This window comes from Amborella trichopoda, chromosome 13 (genome assembly GCF_054954075.1).
Source record: "Amborella trichopoda isolate Santa Cruz 75 chromosome 13, AtrichopodaSantaCruz75HAP2 v2.0, whole genome shotgun sequence".
Taxonomy (NCBI): Eukaryota; Viridiplantae; Streptophyta; class Magnoliopsida; order Amborellales; family Amborellaceae; genus Amborella; species Amborella trichopoda.
The window spans coordinates 550,125-566,819 of record NC_142348.1 but is presented as its reverse complement, the minus strand read 5'-3'; positions in this window follow the sequence as shown (position 1 = coordinate 566,819).

The window sequence follows — 16,695 nt, the reverse complement described above, 5'->3', positions numbered from 1 at the left end:
TCTGCCATGTGTAACTCGATGTTTTCCAAGCTTTCAAAGTCCCATAAACATCTTCTTGCCTTTTGAGACAAAACACATGTTCCACAAGGGTGTCTATGTGGGATGGACCATGGGTTGTCCATGCCTTTCCTTAAATTATTAATGTGGACATCCCACTGCAATCGTGACACTTCTCATTTTGTATTGAGGCTGCAGCAAAACGCATGTTGGATACCAATGTATATCTAGCCTGGACAATAGGTGGTTGGTGGGCTAGATGCCTCAAAATCATCCCCATGTTTATCAGAGAAAAAAAATGTCTATGTGAATTGTATGGCCATAAAGTTTGGTAGCATGGGCCCTATTAGTGGGTGTCTTGATCATTTTATGGAAATGCATGTTTAATTTGTGTTACTGTATAACATAATAGTATGGAAGTTAATTTTGCATGCCCGCAGCTAGGGTTGAGAATTTTTCAGATTAGGTCTGGATCAACTTAGATCCGGTTTTGAATCCAAAAAGCATACATCAGAATCAAATTTGGATCCATATCCGTTTGGATCCAAAATATTTGAATCCGAATCTAGATCTGAATATATATATAGGATCCAGATCCAAATTTGGATCTGGATCAATTTCAATTTTGTATATTATAAAATTAAATATAATTATAAAAATTAAAATAATTATATATTATATATAACACATATGTTATATAAATAAAATATATTATTTTTAAAACTTGGGTTGGATCCACCTATACCCTAATACTATTTGAAGTACTATTCAGATCTAGATTTTGGATCTGGATCCAAATTACGGATCCAAACTTGGATTCGTATTCATATACATATGGGATCTGAATTTTGGGTTTTGGATCCGGACCGGATAAATTCTTGGCCCTACCGGCCGCCTTAAATAGTGCTACCCCAAATCTTGTCTTAACATGCAAATCGATTATCTCAACTTTGAGGGGAAAAAATGGTTTTTATGTCAAAAATTAACGCTCTTATAACACATTTTAAGAACCATCAAGTGTCTACATATCATCGAGGGGAAAAAATGGATTTTAAGCTAAAAATTAGCGCTCTTATAACACATTTTAAGAAAATGGATTTTAAGCCAAAAATTAGCGCTCTTATAATACATTTTAAGAACCATCAAGTGTCCACATATCAATTAGATCTGTACAATTTTGGAACTTCAAATTATACAGTCGGCAGTGGAATTAGATTTGCAAGCCATCACTAGGATTTCTGATACGAAAAATGCATTTTGCTGCAAGATCTTGAGATTTAGCTTTACGAAATGAGTAATGATCCTATGAGACTCTTCCTTCTCTAAAAACGTTATCACATGAGTGTGAGACTTGACTTTTTTAGAGATCTGTGTCAAATTTAATGGTGATCATTTGGGGTCCTACACATATGGGTGTGGGAGGGTCTCACAAGGTCATTTCTCTTACCAAAAATTGCAAAAGCCATGCCCCGAAAACTGCACCCTAAACCCCATGAGTATAATTTACATTCCCAATGTGCATAGCCATAGATTTATATTTTACAATGTTTAGGTTCGTCCACCACCAATGGGTTTTTCTTCTGTTCCAAGCCCCAAATACGCCAGTGCTCATGGCCAAGTATGCATTTGATGCGAAGGAACTCTTAAGGCGGTGAAAGTGCCTGACTTTTCTTGTTAATGTAGTTTTCATCTATTTGAGAATCGTAAAAATGGGAAAAGTCCGAACACAAGTTCTCCCCATCCATTATTTCCTTAAATAAAGCGGCTGCTTTGGGGTACCCCACTGCAACTACTTTTACCAAAACTTAGGCCATCAATGAACGTTAACACTGGGACAGTGGTGTAATGATAATATATATTACAATATTATAATAATATTATATATAATATAAAAATATAATATATATGCAATATAATATATTTTATATATATATATATATATATATTATTTTTATATATTATATATAATAATATTATATTATATTATATTTATATATAATATAATGAGTGTGGTTTCTATAAGGTTGCAACCTTAAACAATCCAATAAGGCGCACCTCCAAATTTTAACATTAACCTGTAATTTTGGTGAAATTTTTTTTAAGATTATCTCAAAATCTATTTTCAAATCTAATTAAAGTAGAGCCGAGGCTCTAAACAATTAAACAATATTTGAAGGTGGGCTCTAATTTGATTGTTTAGAGCCTAGGCTCTGTATAAACCGTACCCATTATTAAATTCTAAACTCCAAAAATGGTTAAAATAAAGCAAATATATAAACATATGAAAATCTTGAAAATTGATGGTCTAGATAATGTATTGTAAGATGCACTATTTATGGGGACTCAAAATCTTTTTTTTCTTTTATATTCATACATCTCGATGTCTAGATGATCAATTAGAGGTTTTTTCAGCATTAAAACAACCTTTTTCGATGGATTTTTTTGGTACATATGTAATTCAACATTTTAAGGTTGCCACCTTATATAAACTTTTTTCAAATATAATATAATAAATGTTATATATAATATATACATACTAGCTTTCCCAATGCCAAACATGCAAAAATACTAGCATCACAATTTATCATACATGATCCCCACCTTTCCGGCTACTAATTTTCATATGCTTTTCAAAATCTAGAAAGTTAGCAACATGATTTTCGTAAAAAAACTGCAGTAAAAATTATCAAACGCCACCTTAACTTGTAAGTAGCCATATGCAGTAGAGGTTAAGCCCATTGGGTCTGGGGTGGCAGTGGGTTGAGGGACCTGGCCTGGCCGGTGCCATTATCACAGGACTTGGGCTCTTATATTAGGCCTTTGGGCCAATACCATAGCCGAACCCTTCATGCACAACATGGTTTTAAAAGTTTGGCCTAGCCACGACAAGTAGAGCAATGAAAGAAGGAAAGCCACACACTCGACCCATTGCCTTACCTATTTGCCAGAGCAGAAATAGGAGTCAGGTTCCAAGCATGACGTGGGCTTCCCTCCATAAGCCCTCCTCAGGCTTGGGCCTAAACCCTAAACTTCCAGGCTCTTTTCGGGCCACTTCTAGCTCAGATTCGGAACTTTTCCGTGATCTCTCATGCCCAATTTTGCCATTAAAATACAACAAATGAGCCTTTTGATTCAGAAAATGCATTTGCCTTTTATCTCTCTTTCGCTGAGATTGGACTTGTAAAACCCAAAAGAACTATAGGAAAAAAGAACAAACAAGGACAAGCAAAATGAGAGACATTAGAAGTGAAATATAGGTATTTAATAAGAATACGGAGTAAACAACGTTTCAAAAAAGGGTGCAGTTGGCATATGGATGCATTCTTAGCGGTAGAGGTAAGGTGCACTTTCAAATTTTATCATGATATATAATTTTGACGTAAAATGTTCTTAGGATTATCTCAAAATCTATTTTTATATCTAATTATAAATATTACATTTAAAAAATGGTTAAAATCAAGTAGATCTATAAACATATGAAATCTTGAAAATGGACGGTGTAGATGATATGTTGTAAAATGCATTATTTTTGAGACTTAAAATCTTTTTATTTTTCATGGTCATACATCTCGATGTTGAGATGATCAATCAAATGGTTTTTCAACATTAAAACTACCTCTTCCGATGGATTTTTGAGGTGCATCCGTGGTTCTACATTATAAGGTTGCATCTTTATATAAATTTTTTCCTTCTGAAAAATGGCCTTCGATCGAATTTTGAAATCAATATGTGAAAGATCTGGATCCCAATACCCAATTCCCTTTCAATCCAAATATTTTAGCCACTTTATTTATAGTTTTACACTAATTTACCCAATTTAGATTGCCAGTTTGGCTGATCTAAATCTATATAAGTAGGTGGACAATTATTCCCTTTTTTTTTTTTTTTTTTTCTACAAGAGTATTTACTTTTCATTCACTAAACAAGAATAACAATACATCTATCATACAAATCAGATGAAACTAGTAACAAGCATAACGAGACACCTTTCTTTGCCGATTCATCTGCAATCTCAATCACTTCTCTATACTCTTTATACTTACTGACCAAGTCGATGTTATATCCATAACCTGTAACCACATGGATCTAAGACGCCATTGATCTGTGTTTTACAACACCGGAAGCAAATCAACAGCGCTTAGAAAAAATATCAAGGGAGACCAAGACCATATATGGGAAAGGCCTAGACATTTTTATTGAACTCTTCATTATTTTTAATATATTTAAACTTCATTTTTTATATATTATTTTATCAATAAAATAGGGTGGACTCAAGGCTAGTGGTCAAAGTAGAGGATACCACAACATGATGTATTAAATTCTATTTCTGCCACGATAAAATAAGCGATCCCTTCCCATCTGATCTACCAAAAAAACACAACTACGTAAGGTCACATATAATTAAATCAATCTCAAATAAAAGTTACTATCAATGCAAGAAATCATCCATATCCATTCCATAAGGGACAATTAGAAATGGGAATTTAAATAGGGAAAATCATTTCATTGGGGCTGGACCGCATTTCTACATATGCGGTTTAGAAAGTGTAAACCGTCCATCTTAAAGATGGATGTAAGAAGGTGTTCCATCTAAAAACAATAGAAACTAACAGTCCAAATATTTTCTTACTAGAATTATTATTTTTTTAAAAAAAATGTATTTATTTTTTGATATTTATGATCTCCATGTTAGAGATTACATGTCCTTAAAACTTAAGTCTAAAAATCCATCTCAAAAATAGATTTATTAAGAGGCCCGCATTTTTTCATATGCGGGCTTCCCCCGCATAGAAGATCAAACCCCTCTCTCTCTCTCTCTCTCTCTCTGTGCGTGTGCGGAAAAAACTCAAATCGCAAATGATTTCAAAACACTTGCAAACAAAACCCTTGTGTATTTTGGGTGTACACTACGTGCAAATAAGTGGTCCAGAGCGACCACATAAAGTGCCCATTTATCTTCAATGCACACTTCATTTTATAAAACACAACCGGTGTATTTGGGTGTTTTGGCTACCAAACAACTTAAAAGACTTGTAGGCCTAAGAGATAGGATCGCATATTCCAATGATTGTGCAACAAATACCCAAGTTTCTAATGACATGCTGATAAGTTCCAAACACATATAGAAAAAGGCAATTTATTTATTTTATTCAAGGAGGTTACAATTACTTTAGTGTATATTTTAAATTGGGTGGTTGTAACACATCTCAAGCAATTCGGTTTAATATCTAATAGCTAATAGTAATTGTGACATCTTAAAAATCATAATGCACCACCTTTATGTTTTTGAAAAACTCAAAAAGTACTATTTTTAATGATTTTTTGAAAAAAATTTGACACCAAAACCGGCCGATTCTTCGATCCACTGATCTGACCTGATTTTTGGGATGGCCCATCTGGGTCACTGTTCTGTTTTTTTAAACTGTGATAGCAACCAAGACCATGCCGTTTGGACTTAACCTAATTCTACAAGCATGACAATGTCTTTACTTCCGCACATTTAAGAGTAAAAGATAGCCGAGCTTGGTCCACTCTACTATTTATGAATGTCTTCCTTTTTCTAGTTTTTTTTATTAATAAAAGGGGAAGCTTTCTATGTTTCTCCTACCGCATAAAACTTATATACTTCTCCCTATCCAACTGTCCATTCTGAATAGACGGTTGAGATGGCTCCAATCACAATGTCATGTCTCTACACAATTTTATTTTTAATTTTTTGATAAAATATTTTGACACCAAATTTTGGACGTCCGCTCCTCTTTTAAACTCACACCTATAAAATAAAATATAAAAATAATATTCTCAATAAAATAAAATAATCAAAATATCCCTAAAATTTTCAAGGGGTATTTTGGTCATATTTTATTAAAATTTTTTAATATTTGTTTTAAGTGAGCTCCATTAAGATAATGATATGTACCAAATTTCATATTCATATAATTTGCAAAAAAACTAAAAATAAAATACTCTGAAGTGTAGGATAAAGTTCACACAATCAGTACCTCGCTTGATCTAAATTGGACAGCGGTATCTTCTACGCAGTAGGGGTAATATAGAAACCTTCCCCTTAGAAAAATGCCCACCAAAACATTTTCAAATAGCTCCCTTCAAATTCCCCTTATTTTTTAAATAATCCCCTCTATATTTAGAGTCAATAACTCATCTGATTAAGGAAGCTTAATAAATTACCCTTGAGAGATGAATAATTTACCACCTTACCTATATCTTTTGATTCAATTTCAAAATATTCATAAAAAAACACATCATCTAAAGTTCGAATAGTTGCAATGAGTAGAATGTTAAATTGTTCAACTCTTATAGGCATTGAGCTAAATTTTTGTGTTAAATCTAGGAGTATCGTAGGACTCATCTGAAAATCTAGGATTATCTTAAGCAATTTTTTTCTTATTTTTAATCTTATCTTGAAAATTTTTAAGCAAATTTTTTTTTTTTAATCTTATCTTTCAAAGGCATTCAGGATAGGCCTTAACTAAATAATCATTTAACACAATCCAATTTGAGGGATTGTGCTAGGTAGGTGTGAGTGCTCAACAGAGAGAATGAGCTAGTAGAAAGAATGAAATCTTAATAAGCATCCAATGCTTCAATAATAGAAGAAATCGTATTGAGCCTAGACAAATAGGAGAGAAGAATTTGAACCTTCCTCCCAATAATTAGAGGAGACAATAAAATTTGGAAAAAGTAATATTCCCTAGTTGCATTTATTTAAAAAGGAACTCCATTTATTGGTACTAGAAAGTATGTTTTATGATCCGTCTATCATTGAAGAATAACTGTGAAATTATTAAGGATGCATCTTTTAAAGCATAGAATTTTAGAATAAGCCAATTTGGATATTCTCAAATCCCTAATCTTTAAGTTTTGGATGAAGGCATCATGGATTATCTTTAACCCTTTTTACTTTCTTACTCGTCAATTTTCTTTTCTTTTTTATCTTTTTTTTTTTTTTGGTCATTAAAATTCCCTTAATTCCTGTTAAATGGCTAAAGAGTTTTTGTTTCATATTCAACTAGCTAAAAACTCATTTATAAATGGCAAGAATTAATTTTTGCTAATAATTGATAATTTCAAAGTACACAAAAGCTTACTTTCAAGTTTGATCCAAATGGATAAGAGAGCCTATGCTATACCATATATTTACCTTTGAAAGATACAATTAAGGAATGTTTTGTACGTATGAAAATATTTTCTTGAAAGTATTTTCACATGAAAATAACTCCTTCATGTGATTAAGTGTGGGAGTTTTTTTACACCAATTAATTCCAAATATATTTTTTCACACCAATTAGCAAATCTCCCACCAGACTTCCTCATAATAGTTATTATGCTTCTTTTTTTTTTGTCATAAGGCTGATTTTTGAAATATCGGACTGCCCTATTAGCATGCAGTTCGATGTTGGACCGGTCCAATATTACAAGCGGACATCATACCTTCTTTAAAACGAACGAAAGGGCTACCAAGGCTGTCGAATGTTTCAAATCTCGGCCTGACCACGACTACGATAGGGATGTCCAATGTTGTGGATATCAAACTGCCCAATTTTAGGTCAGTCTCATGTTGCAAACATCAGACAGACCGCAAATTGTCTCCCAGCCCAATGAACAACCCTACACTTCAAAAAAAAAACCGTGGATATTTAGAACATGAGATTGGGGGGCAATATTGGAGAATATAAAAATGGGCATCCTCAGTGGACCTCAATGTGAAATTCACATAAATATCGAGCACCACATAACAACCCTATTATTTGTGGTAGGGACGTAATTTTTTGTTTTCTTTAATGCTAACAATCAATTCCAACAAAAGTTATAAACTACCCCATAAGCACCCACACTAGTTATACATCTAGGCTTTCCCAGTGCAGGCAGAGTCTTGAAAGTGATATAAGAGAAAATAAAAAGAAGCTTAAGAAAAGAAGAAAGCACATGTGCCTAGCAACACAAGACTGTGAAGAAAAAAGTGCCAAGGATCTGGCACTAGGATCTCACATGACCAAATTAGGCATCATGTTTAGGGGCATAAGAATCAGATAGCAACCCCCACTAATTTGATAAACCTCATTTAATTGGGCATTCCCAACCCCCACTAAATTTATTAAAACCTTAGCTGAAATTAGGCATCCCCAACTAAAATGGCTGTCACTTTAACAACAAGCTTTTAGCCATTTTTTATTTAGCCTGACCACTCCCACTATGAACTAATGCTAGTCCTATCTACATTGGTTTCTTTTTAGTACTGCACTAATTTAATATTACATAAAAATTTTGCAGTTGAGTGAATGGGAATTCACAAACACCTTTAATGATACAAACAAAATTTCCAAAAATTTAATATTTCATATATTTTGGAGTTATAAATTAAGGGGCATTCAACAAACACTTTTTATGGTACAAGCAAAAGTTCCAGGGCATTTAAGTTCTTAATATGTAATTTAAATGACATAATCATGCCACATATTCAGGAGACCTTTTACTTTAAAATCAATGGCTCTTCTAATATCAATTTATTTCAGTGTTTACAAAGCTTTATGACCCACCTGACTCACTCCGAATAGGTACCATGTTCGACCAGAGTAATCTTGAGTCTAACCCGACTCTTCAAAAGATCCAGAGAATATTCTTCAAAAAGTATAATCTTCCAAAGATGGGGTTTGCAAGCTGACTCACACGGGGTGCAACCCGATTTCGTTTCTGGATCTCGGTTTAAAATGACTGATTTTTATTTGATACAGCTAGAATATCTTTGCCTCATGGGCATGTTATATGTCGCATTTATTTGTTCATATTCTATGGAATATGTAAGTACTCCATCTATAGAAATAAAGTAAAACATAACAACAATTCATCCTGCAATCTCAAGAATGGCCCTAAAAGTTGCTTCTAAAAGTTTATATGGCTCCTTCATGAAAGCAAGGGTTGTTTTATTTTCTAACAGCAGCCAACCATTTCACAAGCCTAAATGTTATGTACCAAGAAGACAATAAGAGAATACAAAAAAGAAATTCAAAGATCTTACATGACATTTTGATGCAAATGTACTGTCACTCTAATGGAAGGTAACATGGTCCTTATCCTGGTCCTTATCCTCTTCCAATGTGGTCTTAGGTGGAAGGATTAAGCCTCTTGGCTTCAAAGTGCAAGGGATAAAGTTTAGGTCTAAGGTTTGACTTCCAGCAACCTTTGGGTCTAAGGTTTGAATTCGAGCTTATCAACTAAAGAAGAATCACCCCATATTTTTGGCTTCAAATGAATCGAAATCTTACTAAAGTTAATGGAACTATGATCAGGGTTCAACATGTGGAGTTAATGGTTAGAGTTGCAATGTTGGTATATTGGGTTTGTATCAGTGTTTTAAAGATTGTTGAGCTGATCCAGACTCGCTTAAGCATCAAGAGCTGGGCTATTTCAGGCTCAAAAACTCTAGAATCGATCGAGTCTCCTTTTTTTCATTCTTTTTAAATTTATTTACTTGCCAAGGGGACTAGGGCCCAATGCTGGCCAAGTTGAAGCCTTGAGTCCCACTTTTTGAAAACTGGTTCAAGTCACATCCGCCAACTCAAGAAATCGATCCGATAGTCATGCTTATATGTCATTTTACCACTCCTAATTTTAGGTGACATCGATTGAAATACGACACAAAAGAGTTTTGCACACTCATCTTTTTAAAAGGAAATGGTACACATTGAGACTGATTCAATAGATAAAGTTCACAACTAACAAACAACTCAACCCATCAGAAGCAAAATCAAGTAGCTAGCTGGGTTGTAACATCTTTCCACTTAGAATTAAACACAAATTTTCTCGCACTTCGAGTTTAGTTAATGACGCATTTCGAGCTGGTCAATCACATAGTAGGAGTTTTTTTGAAGGTTTTGTATAAAACGTAAATTACTTTGTTGTATGTTTTCTCCTTTTTTACCAAAACTATTGCAATATAGAAACAGAAAATTCCACTTGTTCTCCATAAAATGGCACTAAAACATCTACAAAATCTTGACCATAAAAAGAGGAAAAAAACAAAAATAGTAGACTCCACTTATATTTGGTGACAGCTTATCTATGATTTGATAAGTGGTGGTGGCGTATTAGAATATGAGCACTTCCTTCTCATGCTTGAATTTTTGGGCTGTCAAAAGTCACATCCATGACCAATATTCAAACTTCGCGATGTGACATGTTGGTTTTTAAGATCCTTTACGTCCTTTCTTTTCTTTTCTTTTCATTTCTCTTTCTTTCTTTTCTTCGTATAATGATTAAGTTTTTGGGCGCGTGACGAATCATGTATCCTCTAGTTTTGAAAGATTTTAAGACTAAAAACACAACCTAAATTATTGCAAATTCATTTTCACCTCAGCTCTGTCCATATGAGGCTCCAAAAACTAAGTGAAGTTTAATGTTGTTGTTTCGGTTAGTTTCGTGTCGTTTCGATTTGCTTCGGACCAATTCAGCTGAAGTAAAAAAATATTTATATAAATCTTGAATAGGCCGAAGTATCGAATTATTTCGTTTTTCTTATCAAACCGAAAAAAGGCTCTGAAGCAAATCTGACAACATTGTTTTAAAGAGTTGAAAAGAATGATCCAAAAAAAGGAAAAAAAAAAAAAAAAAGTCCCTTTTAAAAGATTTTTTTCTTTGGATTTAGCTTGTTCACTATTCAGAAGCCTCTTTGCATCCAAAATCCATTTTGGATTTTGGAAGAATGGACTCACCAAAATAATGTGCCAAGCCTTTATTTAAAAATATTTCTATATAATTTTGTTTATAAAACCTTTCCCTCTTTGAAGTAAAGTTTTATAATGTACGAAGCCTTTGTTTAAAAATATTTCTATATAATTTCGTTTATATATGCTTGCCCTCTTTGAAGTAAAGTTTTTGGTAGGTAAGCTGAGTTGCACGAGGGACAAAACTTTAAACTTGTGACTTATTGGTGTGTCATCCCACTTAGTCCAAGACAAGAGGATACCACTTTGTTTTCCTGAGTTTTTTAATTGTGTATTATTTTATTATTTGATGTTTTAATGTACAACGCATGTATACCATTAAACATCATTTCCATGGGGGTTAATGGTCATCAACCAACTTGTACTCAGCTTTTCAAAGGCAGCCCAAATTATTCTTTATACACATTATAACAAAAAAAAAAGAAGATCATTTTCATCATTCGAACCTTATCCAACTCTTTGGGATTATCATAAAAAAATTCAATAAGATTAACATGTGTCATCATACGCATTCCCTAAACATAGTTGCTCATAAGGTCAACCTCCCATTTCTCCCTTTTTTTTTTTTTTTTTCCTTTTATGTTAGATACAAAAATTGCTATATGTATAAGTAAATGGCATTTCCAAGTAAAACTCTGCAAATTGGATAACAAAATTGATGTATAATGAGGATTTCTCCACTCTTTGGTTTACAAATTTGTCCGCCTCCTCCGGATTGGACTTGCAAACATTGTCAAGAGGTTAGCCAGTATCATCCGTGTTGGATATGGTGATATTAAAAATCACTCACATAAAGAAATCCCATATTATGTGGGATTAAGATTGATATTGATAAGTTTCCTAAAAGAAATAAAAATCCAAATCGATTAGGACTCTGAAATATATCTCTTGATTCTTGATGTATATGTAATACCTATAGGACGTTTCTTATTTGGTGTGGACTCCTAACCTTATATATATATGAGATGAAAGTGCAGAGAATTTGTGTGCCCTTTTTGGATCACCATATGGGACCGATGCCTTCTTCTAGAGAGAGAGGCGGCCTCATCAATATCGGCAAGGCCTCCCTTAAAGAGAAGAAAGCTTCTTACAGAGATAAACGCCGTGTATGTGCCTCATGTAAATTGAGAGGTTGGTTTCTTGTAGAGAAGCTATTCCCATGAAGATTTTGTGCGGTTTCCAATTTAGAGCGAGAAAGTCTCGGTTGCTCTCAAGGTTCTCCTCTTGGACAGTGGTTTAACTGTGGAATGAAGATGGTCTATTCCTAGACAGTGGTTTAGCTGTGGAATAGAGATGAGAGATAGACGGGTGGTGCCAATCGGGAAACTGGGTCTAAAAGAGTTTGCTCGACTGAGTTTTGTCGAGGGTTATAGAAGTAACTCTATGTCCCAAAATCTGTAATGCAACTTTCATTGGTATAATGAATTTCAGTTTGCCATGCCCGTGAATGTAGCCATTTTGGGGTGAACCACATAAATTTTTGTGTTCTTGTGGTGTGTGTGTTTTATGCTTTATTGTTTACATTATGGCTCGTGCTCTCGCCTATATTTTTTCGAACTGTATAAGTACACGATCTTGATCTAATATTTGAGATTTTTGTTTTCACATCTAAGAGGGTTCTTAATTCCTAACAATCTATACTTCTTCAAACACTTGATGTCTCTCTCTTTGGGTATTGAATTTCTAAAGTTATATTAATCTTTCTCTTTGGGTATTGAATTTCTAAAGTTATATTAATGCAAGTTCAGAAATGGAATGGAACAGCCGGGGTGCAAGGGAGCAGGCCAGCCTCCAACAAGGCATCCACGACATACGTGGGCATCGCTTCGTGCTAAAGTTATTGTACAAATAATGGAAGCTGCTCGTACCAAGAAAGACCGATTTGTGTTAAACCTGAATTCGCACTGCCTCCTTCCTCTATGGAAAAAAAAGGAGAAGATTAATGTATGTGCCATCATGGTATGTTTTTATAATCGATAAGAAGTTTAAACTTTTTTGGGACAAGCTCTTTATACTTCCCCTCATGTATAAACCTTATATGCCTCCCCCTATCCAACCGTCTATTATAAATGGACGGCTAAGATGGCCCCAACCACAATGTCATGCCTTTGCACTATTTTATTTAAAAAAAAAATTTATACAAAACATTTTGACACCAAAAGTTTGGCGCCCACTCCTTTCTTAAACTCATATCTTTTTTTTAAAAAATAAAAAACATATTATCAATAAAATAAAATAACCAAAATACCCTTAAAAGTTCTATGGTTATTCTTGCCCTTTTATTTTATCGAAAATATTTTTTTAATATTTGTTTTAGGTGCGCCCCATTGAGATGATGGGGCTACCAAATTTCACATTCATATAATTTGTAGAAAAAATAACAAGTAAAATATTCTTGAATGTCGAATCTCGGATCTAGATCAAACAGTTAGTGGCCCACTTGATCCAAATTAGACGGCTAGATAGAGGGGGAGGTGGGGGAGGTACATATCTTCCATGCATTAGAGGATAGATCAATTGTGGGAGTTGAACTTGAGATATAGTACTGCTAAATGTCATCCGCTAACGGCTTATGCCTTGATGTCTTGATATGTATACTCATCATAAATAGGTAATTCAAAGCTTTTAGTAATACATTTGCTTTGTAGGCAATTAGCATATAATGCCACCCCAATTACAACGAATTTAATAACCAATAAATATAAAAATAAACAAGAACAAGAAAAAGACTGGGGAAGTGTTGACTGGTGGTATGCCTACCCAATTACAAATCATTTAATAACCAATAAATATAAAAATAAACAAGAACAAGAAAAAGACTGGGGAAGTGTTGAATGGTGGTATGCCTAAGTGGACTTTGAGGCGGCTAGAAGATGGATAGAGCTCCAATTTGGTTTGAATTTCATGAATCATAAAACTTCAATTTGGTTTGAATTGTGTTCAAGGTTGGCTAGTGGACGTCAGGGGGTCAAAGCTCAAACTCAATACACGCATCTAGCTACCGCCTAAAACTCTTTTTTTTTTATATATATATTAAATTTATCTAATATTTTTTTATATCCCTTTAAATCCCCACCTCACGAACTCTTATTTTTATTTTATTTTATTTATTTTTATAATATGTTTTAGATTATCGATCTGAACTTAATTTGGATTGTTGATCCAACAATCCGACATAGATTTGTGGGTGAACGGTCTGTCCTACCATGTGGGTTTGAAAACTTTTGCATGCACTGTTACCCTTGTAACGTCATTTCTCGAGATGAAGTTATGGCACGTACACGACTTTACTGTATTTGCTAATGCTGCACCTCAATATACTATCAAAAACTGCAATTCCTTGCATTGCTATTTGCTGCCCTAAATTGTGGAGTTGAAGCTTCAGAAATGGTGCAGATCTGCTTGATCTATAAACACTTGAATAGACGGCCCCAAAGAAATTGTCGAACCATAATACTTTGAGAATATTACAAAAAAACTCAAAACTACACTTTTTATGTAGCTTAGCCCCAACTTTAACCTCACTTTTTTTCCTAAACTATATTGTCTATGCAAAATCCCCCCCAACCGAATAAAAAAAAAAAAAAAACTAAACTACACTCCCTTACTTTTACATTACCCACGCATCTCTCTCTTTTATCCACCAAAATAAAGGGCTACCTAACTTTTTTTCGCACTTTTTTTTCCCAAAATATACTTTCTTTGTAAAAACCCACCAACCAAATAAAAAATAAAAAAATACTTAAATTACCCTCCTTTACTTTTATCTTACCCACACCTCTCTCTTCTCTGTCCCACCAAAATAAGGGGCTCGGGCACCATGTAAGTGCAATCCGGTAGTAGCGCTACGGCAATAAGGCTCGGGCACTGTGCAAAGTGCGGTCTGGCAGTAGAATTCCGGTACTATATAAAGTGCGGTCCAGCAATTGAAATGGGCGAGAGGGCATTCTGGCAGTTACGGTTCGACACTTATGTGATCCGGCAATGTGATGATGCACTTTGACGATGTGCTACTGGGGTCCAAAAGTCAACATCAAATCTGTCCAAATTGTTTTTTGTGTATCGAAAGGGCATTTCCATCTAAAAAAATGAATTTTGCATAGAAAGTTTGTTTTGGAGAAAAAAGTGAGAAAAAGTTAGATTGGGGTAAGTTGCATAGAAATTGTGGTCTTGTTTTTTTTTTTTTTTTTTTTTTTTTAATTTTCCCTAATACTTTTAGGGCTTGAAATTTTTTTTTCTTTTTTTTTTTTTTTTTTGTAATCCGTTATTGTTAGGTAGAAATAATTATTATTTCTAATGCCCATGTTCCAAGGAGAAAATACTCTCTCTCTCTCTCTCTCTCTCTCTCTCTCTCTCATTTATATACGACAATAAACGTTTTTGCATTAGAAAAAAAAAAAAGGAAAAATTATAGTAAGGGCATTTTTGTCCAAAAAATTACAACTTTTTCTTTTGGGGGGTTTTTGCGAAAAAAGCTTGTTGAGGGGAAAAAAGTGTGAAAAGAAGTTTGGGTGGGGGTAAATTGAGTGAATAGTGTATTATGTGTGGGTTTTGTAATTTTCAAAAAAAAAAATATGCACATTATCATCACCTCCCTTTTCCAGCTCCTTGTAGTTTTGTTTCTTTTGCATAAATGGAAGTTGAAGAATTCCATACAGATGAAGAAGGAAAATTTTACTAACGAACATAAAAGAATGGAAATTTTTTCTTTTCTTTAAAAAAGATAATCATGCTGTGGCACTCAAAAAAGAAAACACAAGTTGCCTCTATATTAGTTCCGAAATAGAATTGGAAAAGTGGCCATTTCAAATAACCTAATAATACACACCCCAAAAAGGGGTAGGTCCCTTTTATTCCTTGCCATACTTAGATATCAAAGCTTGTTTGTTGTATAAATAAAGGATAAGGTTTTTATAAAGACTAGGTTTTATGGAAACATACTAAAGCCGCACCTCAAATCCTCATACTTTTGCTATTGGAAATCTCCATGATGGCTCTAAAATCAATTTCGAATATTGAAAACAAAATTTGAAACTAAAAAAATCATAAAAATAGTGTAGATACATGAATACTTATTTTTAGGACGAAATGGACGGTCTAGATGATTTGTTGCAATATAAACTACTTTTCAAAATTGAAATCTATTTTTTTTCACAATAATAATGTTCAAGCCGAGATGATCGATTTAAAGGTTTTGGATGCTTGAATTTCAATTTTCGATGAATTATGAGGTAAGGCTAAACCATTTTCCATAGATAAATGGATAGCAAATTTCCAATTCCTAGTGCAAAAATGAAAATCTTGTGAATGAATCATAATGATCAGAACTTCTTTCCATTTATCTTGTACTTCATCAAAAACAGGATCTTCATCAAGGATCTTCATCAAAGATGGGTAACATGTGACATCAAAGAGTGATGATTTTGATTGAAGATCCAAACCTACTTTTTCTTCATCTTCAATGGGTTTTTCATCAAACTCAGGTAAATCAATCTCCAGACCATAAGAAAACATATCATTCTTCGGACCATGAGGCTCCCGACACAAAGCGTTGGTATGGAACGGGTTTTCGAAAATAATGTCCGACTCATTACCGTCATCATAGTGTGTTGATTCGGAGGTTTCGTTCGTGTTGAATATGTTGAATGGGTTGAGTCCTGATGCCCGGCCATAGACCTTGTCCATGAGCCATGATAGCTATCGAAAAATATCACAATCTACAAGAATCGACTACACTATAATACCACCTGCCGCAGTATAAAATTTACCGGCAAATACTACATGGCAAATTACCCACGTTTAAGAGAGAAGAATAAACCTCTTGAAAGAAAAATTAGGAAGAAACGATCTACAAGAATCGACTATGCTCTGATAACACTTGACGCAATATAAAATTTACTGAAGACTATCACCTGGCAAAGTACTTGCAATTAAGAGAGAGAAGAATAAAAATCGT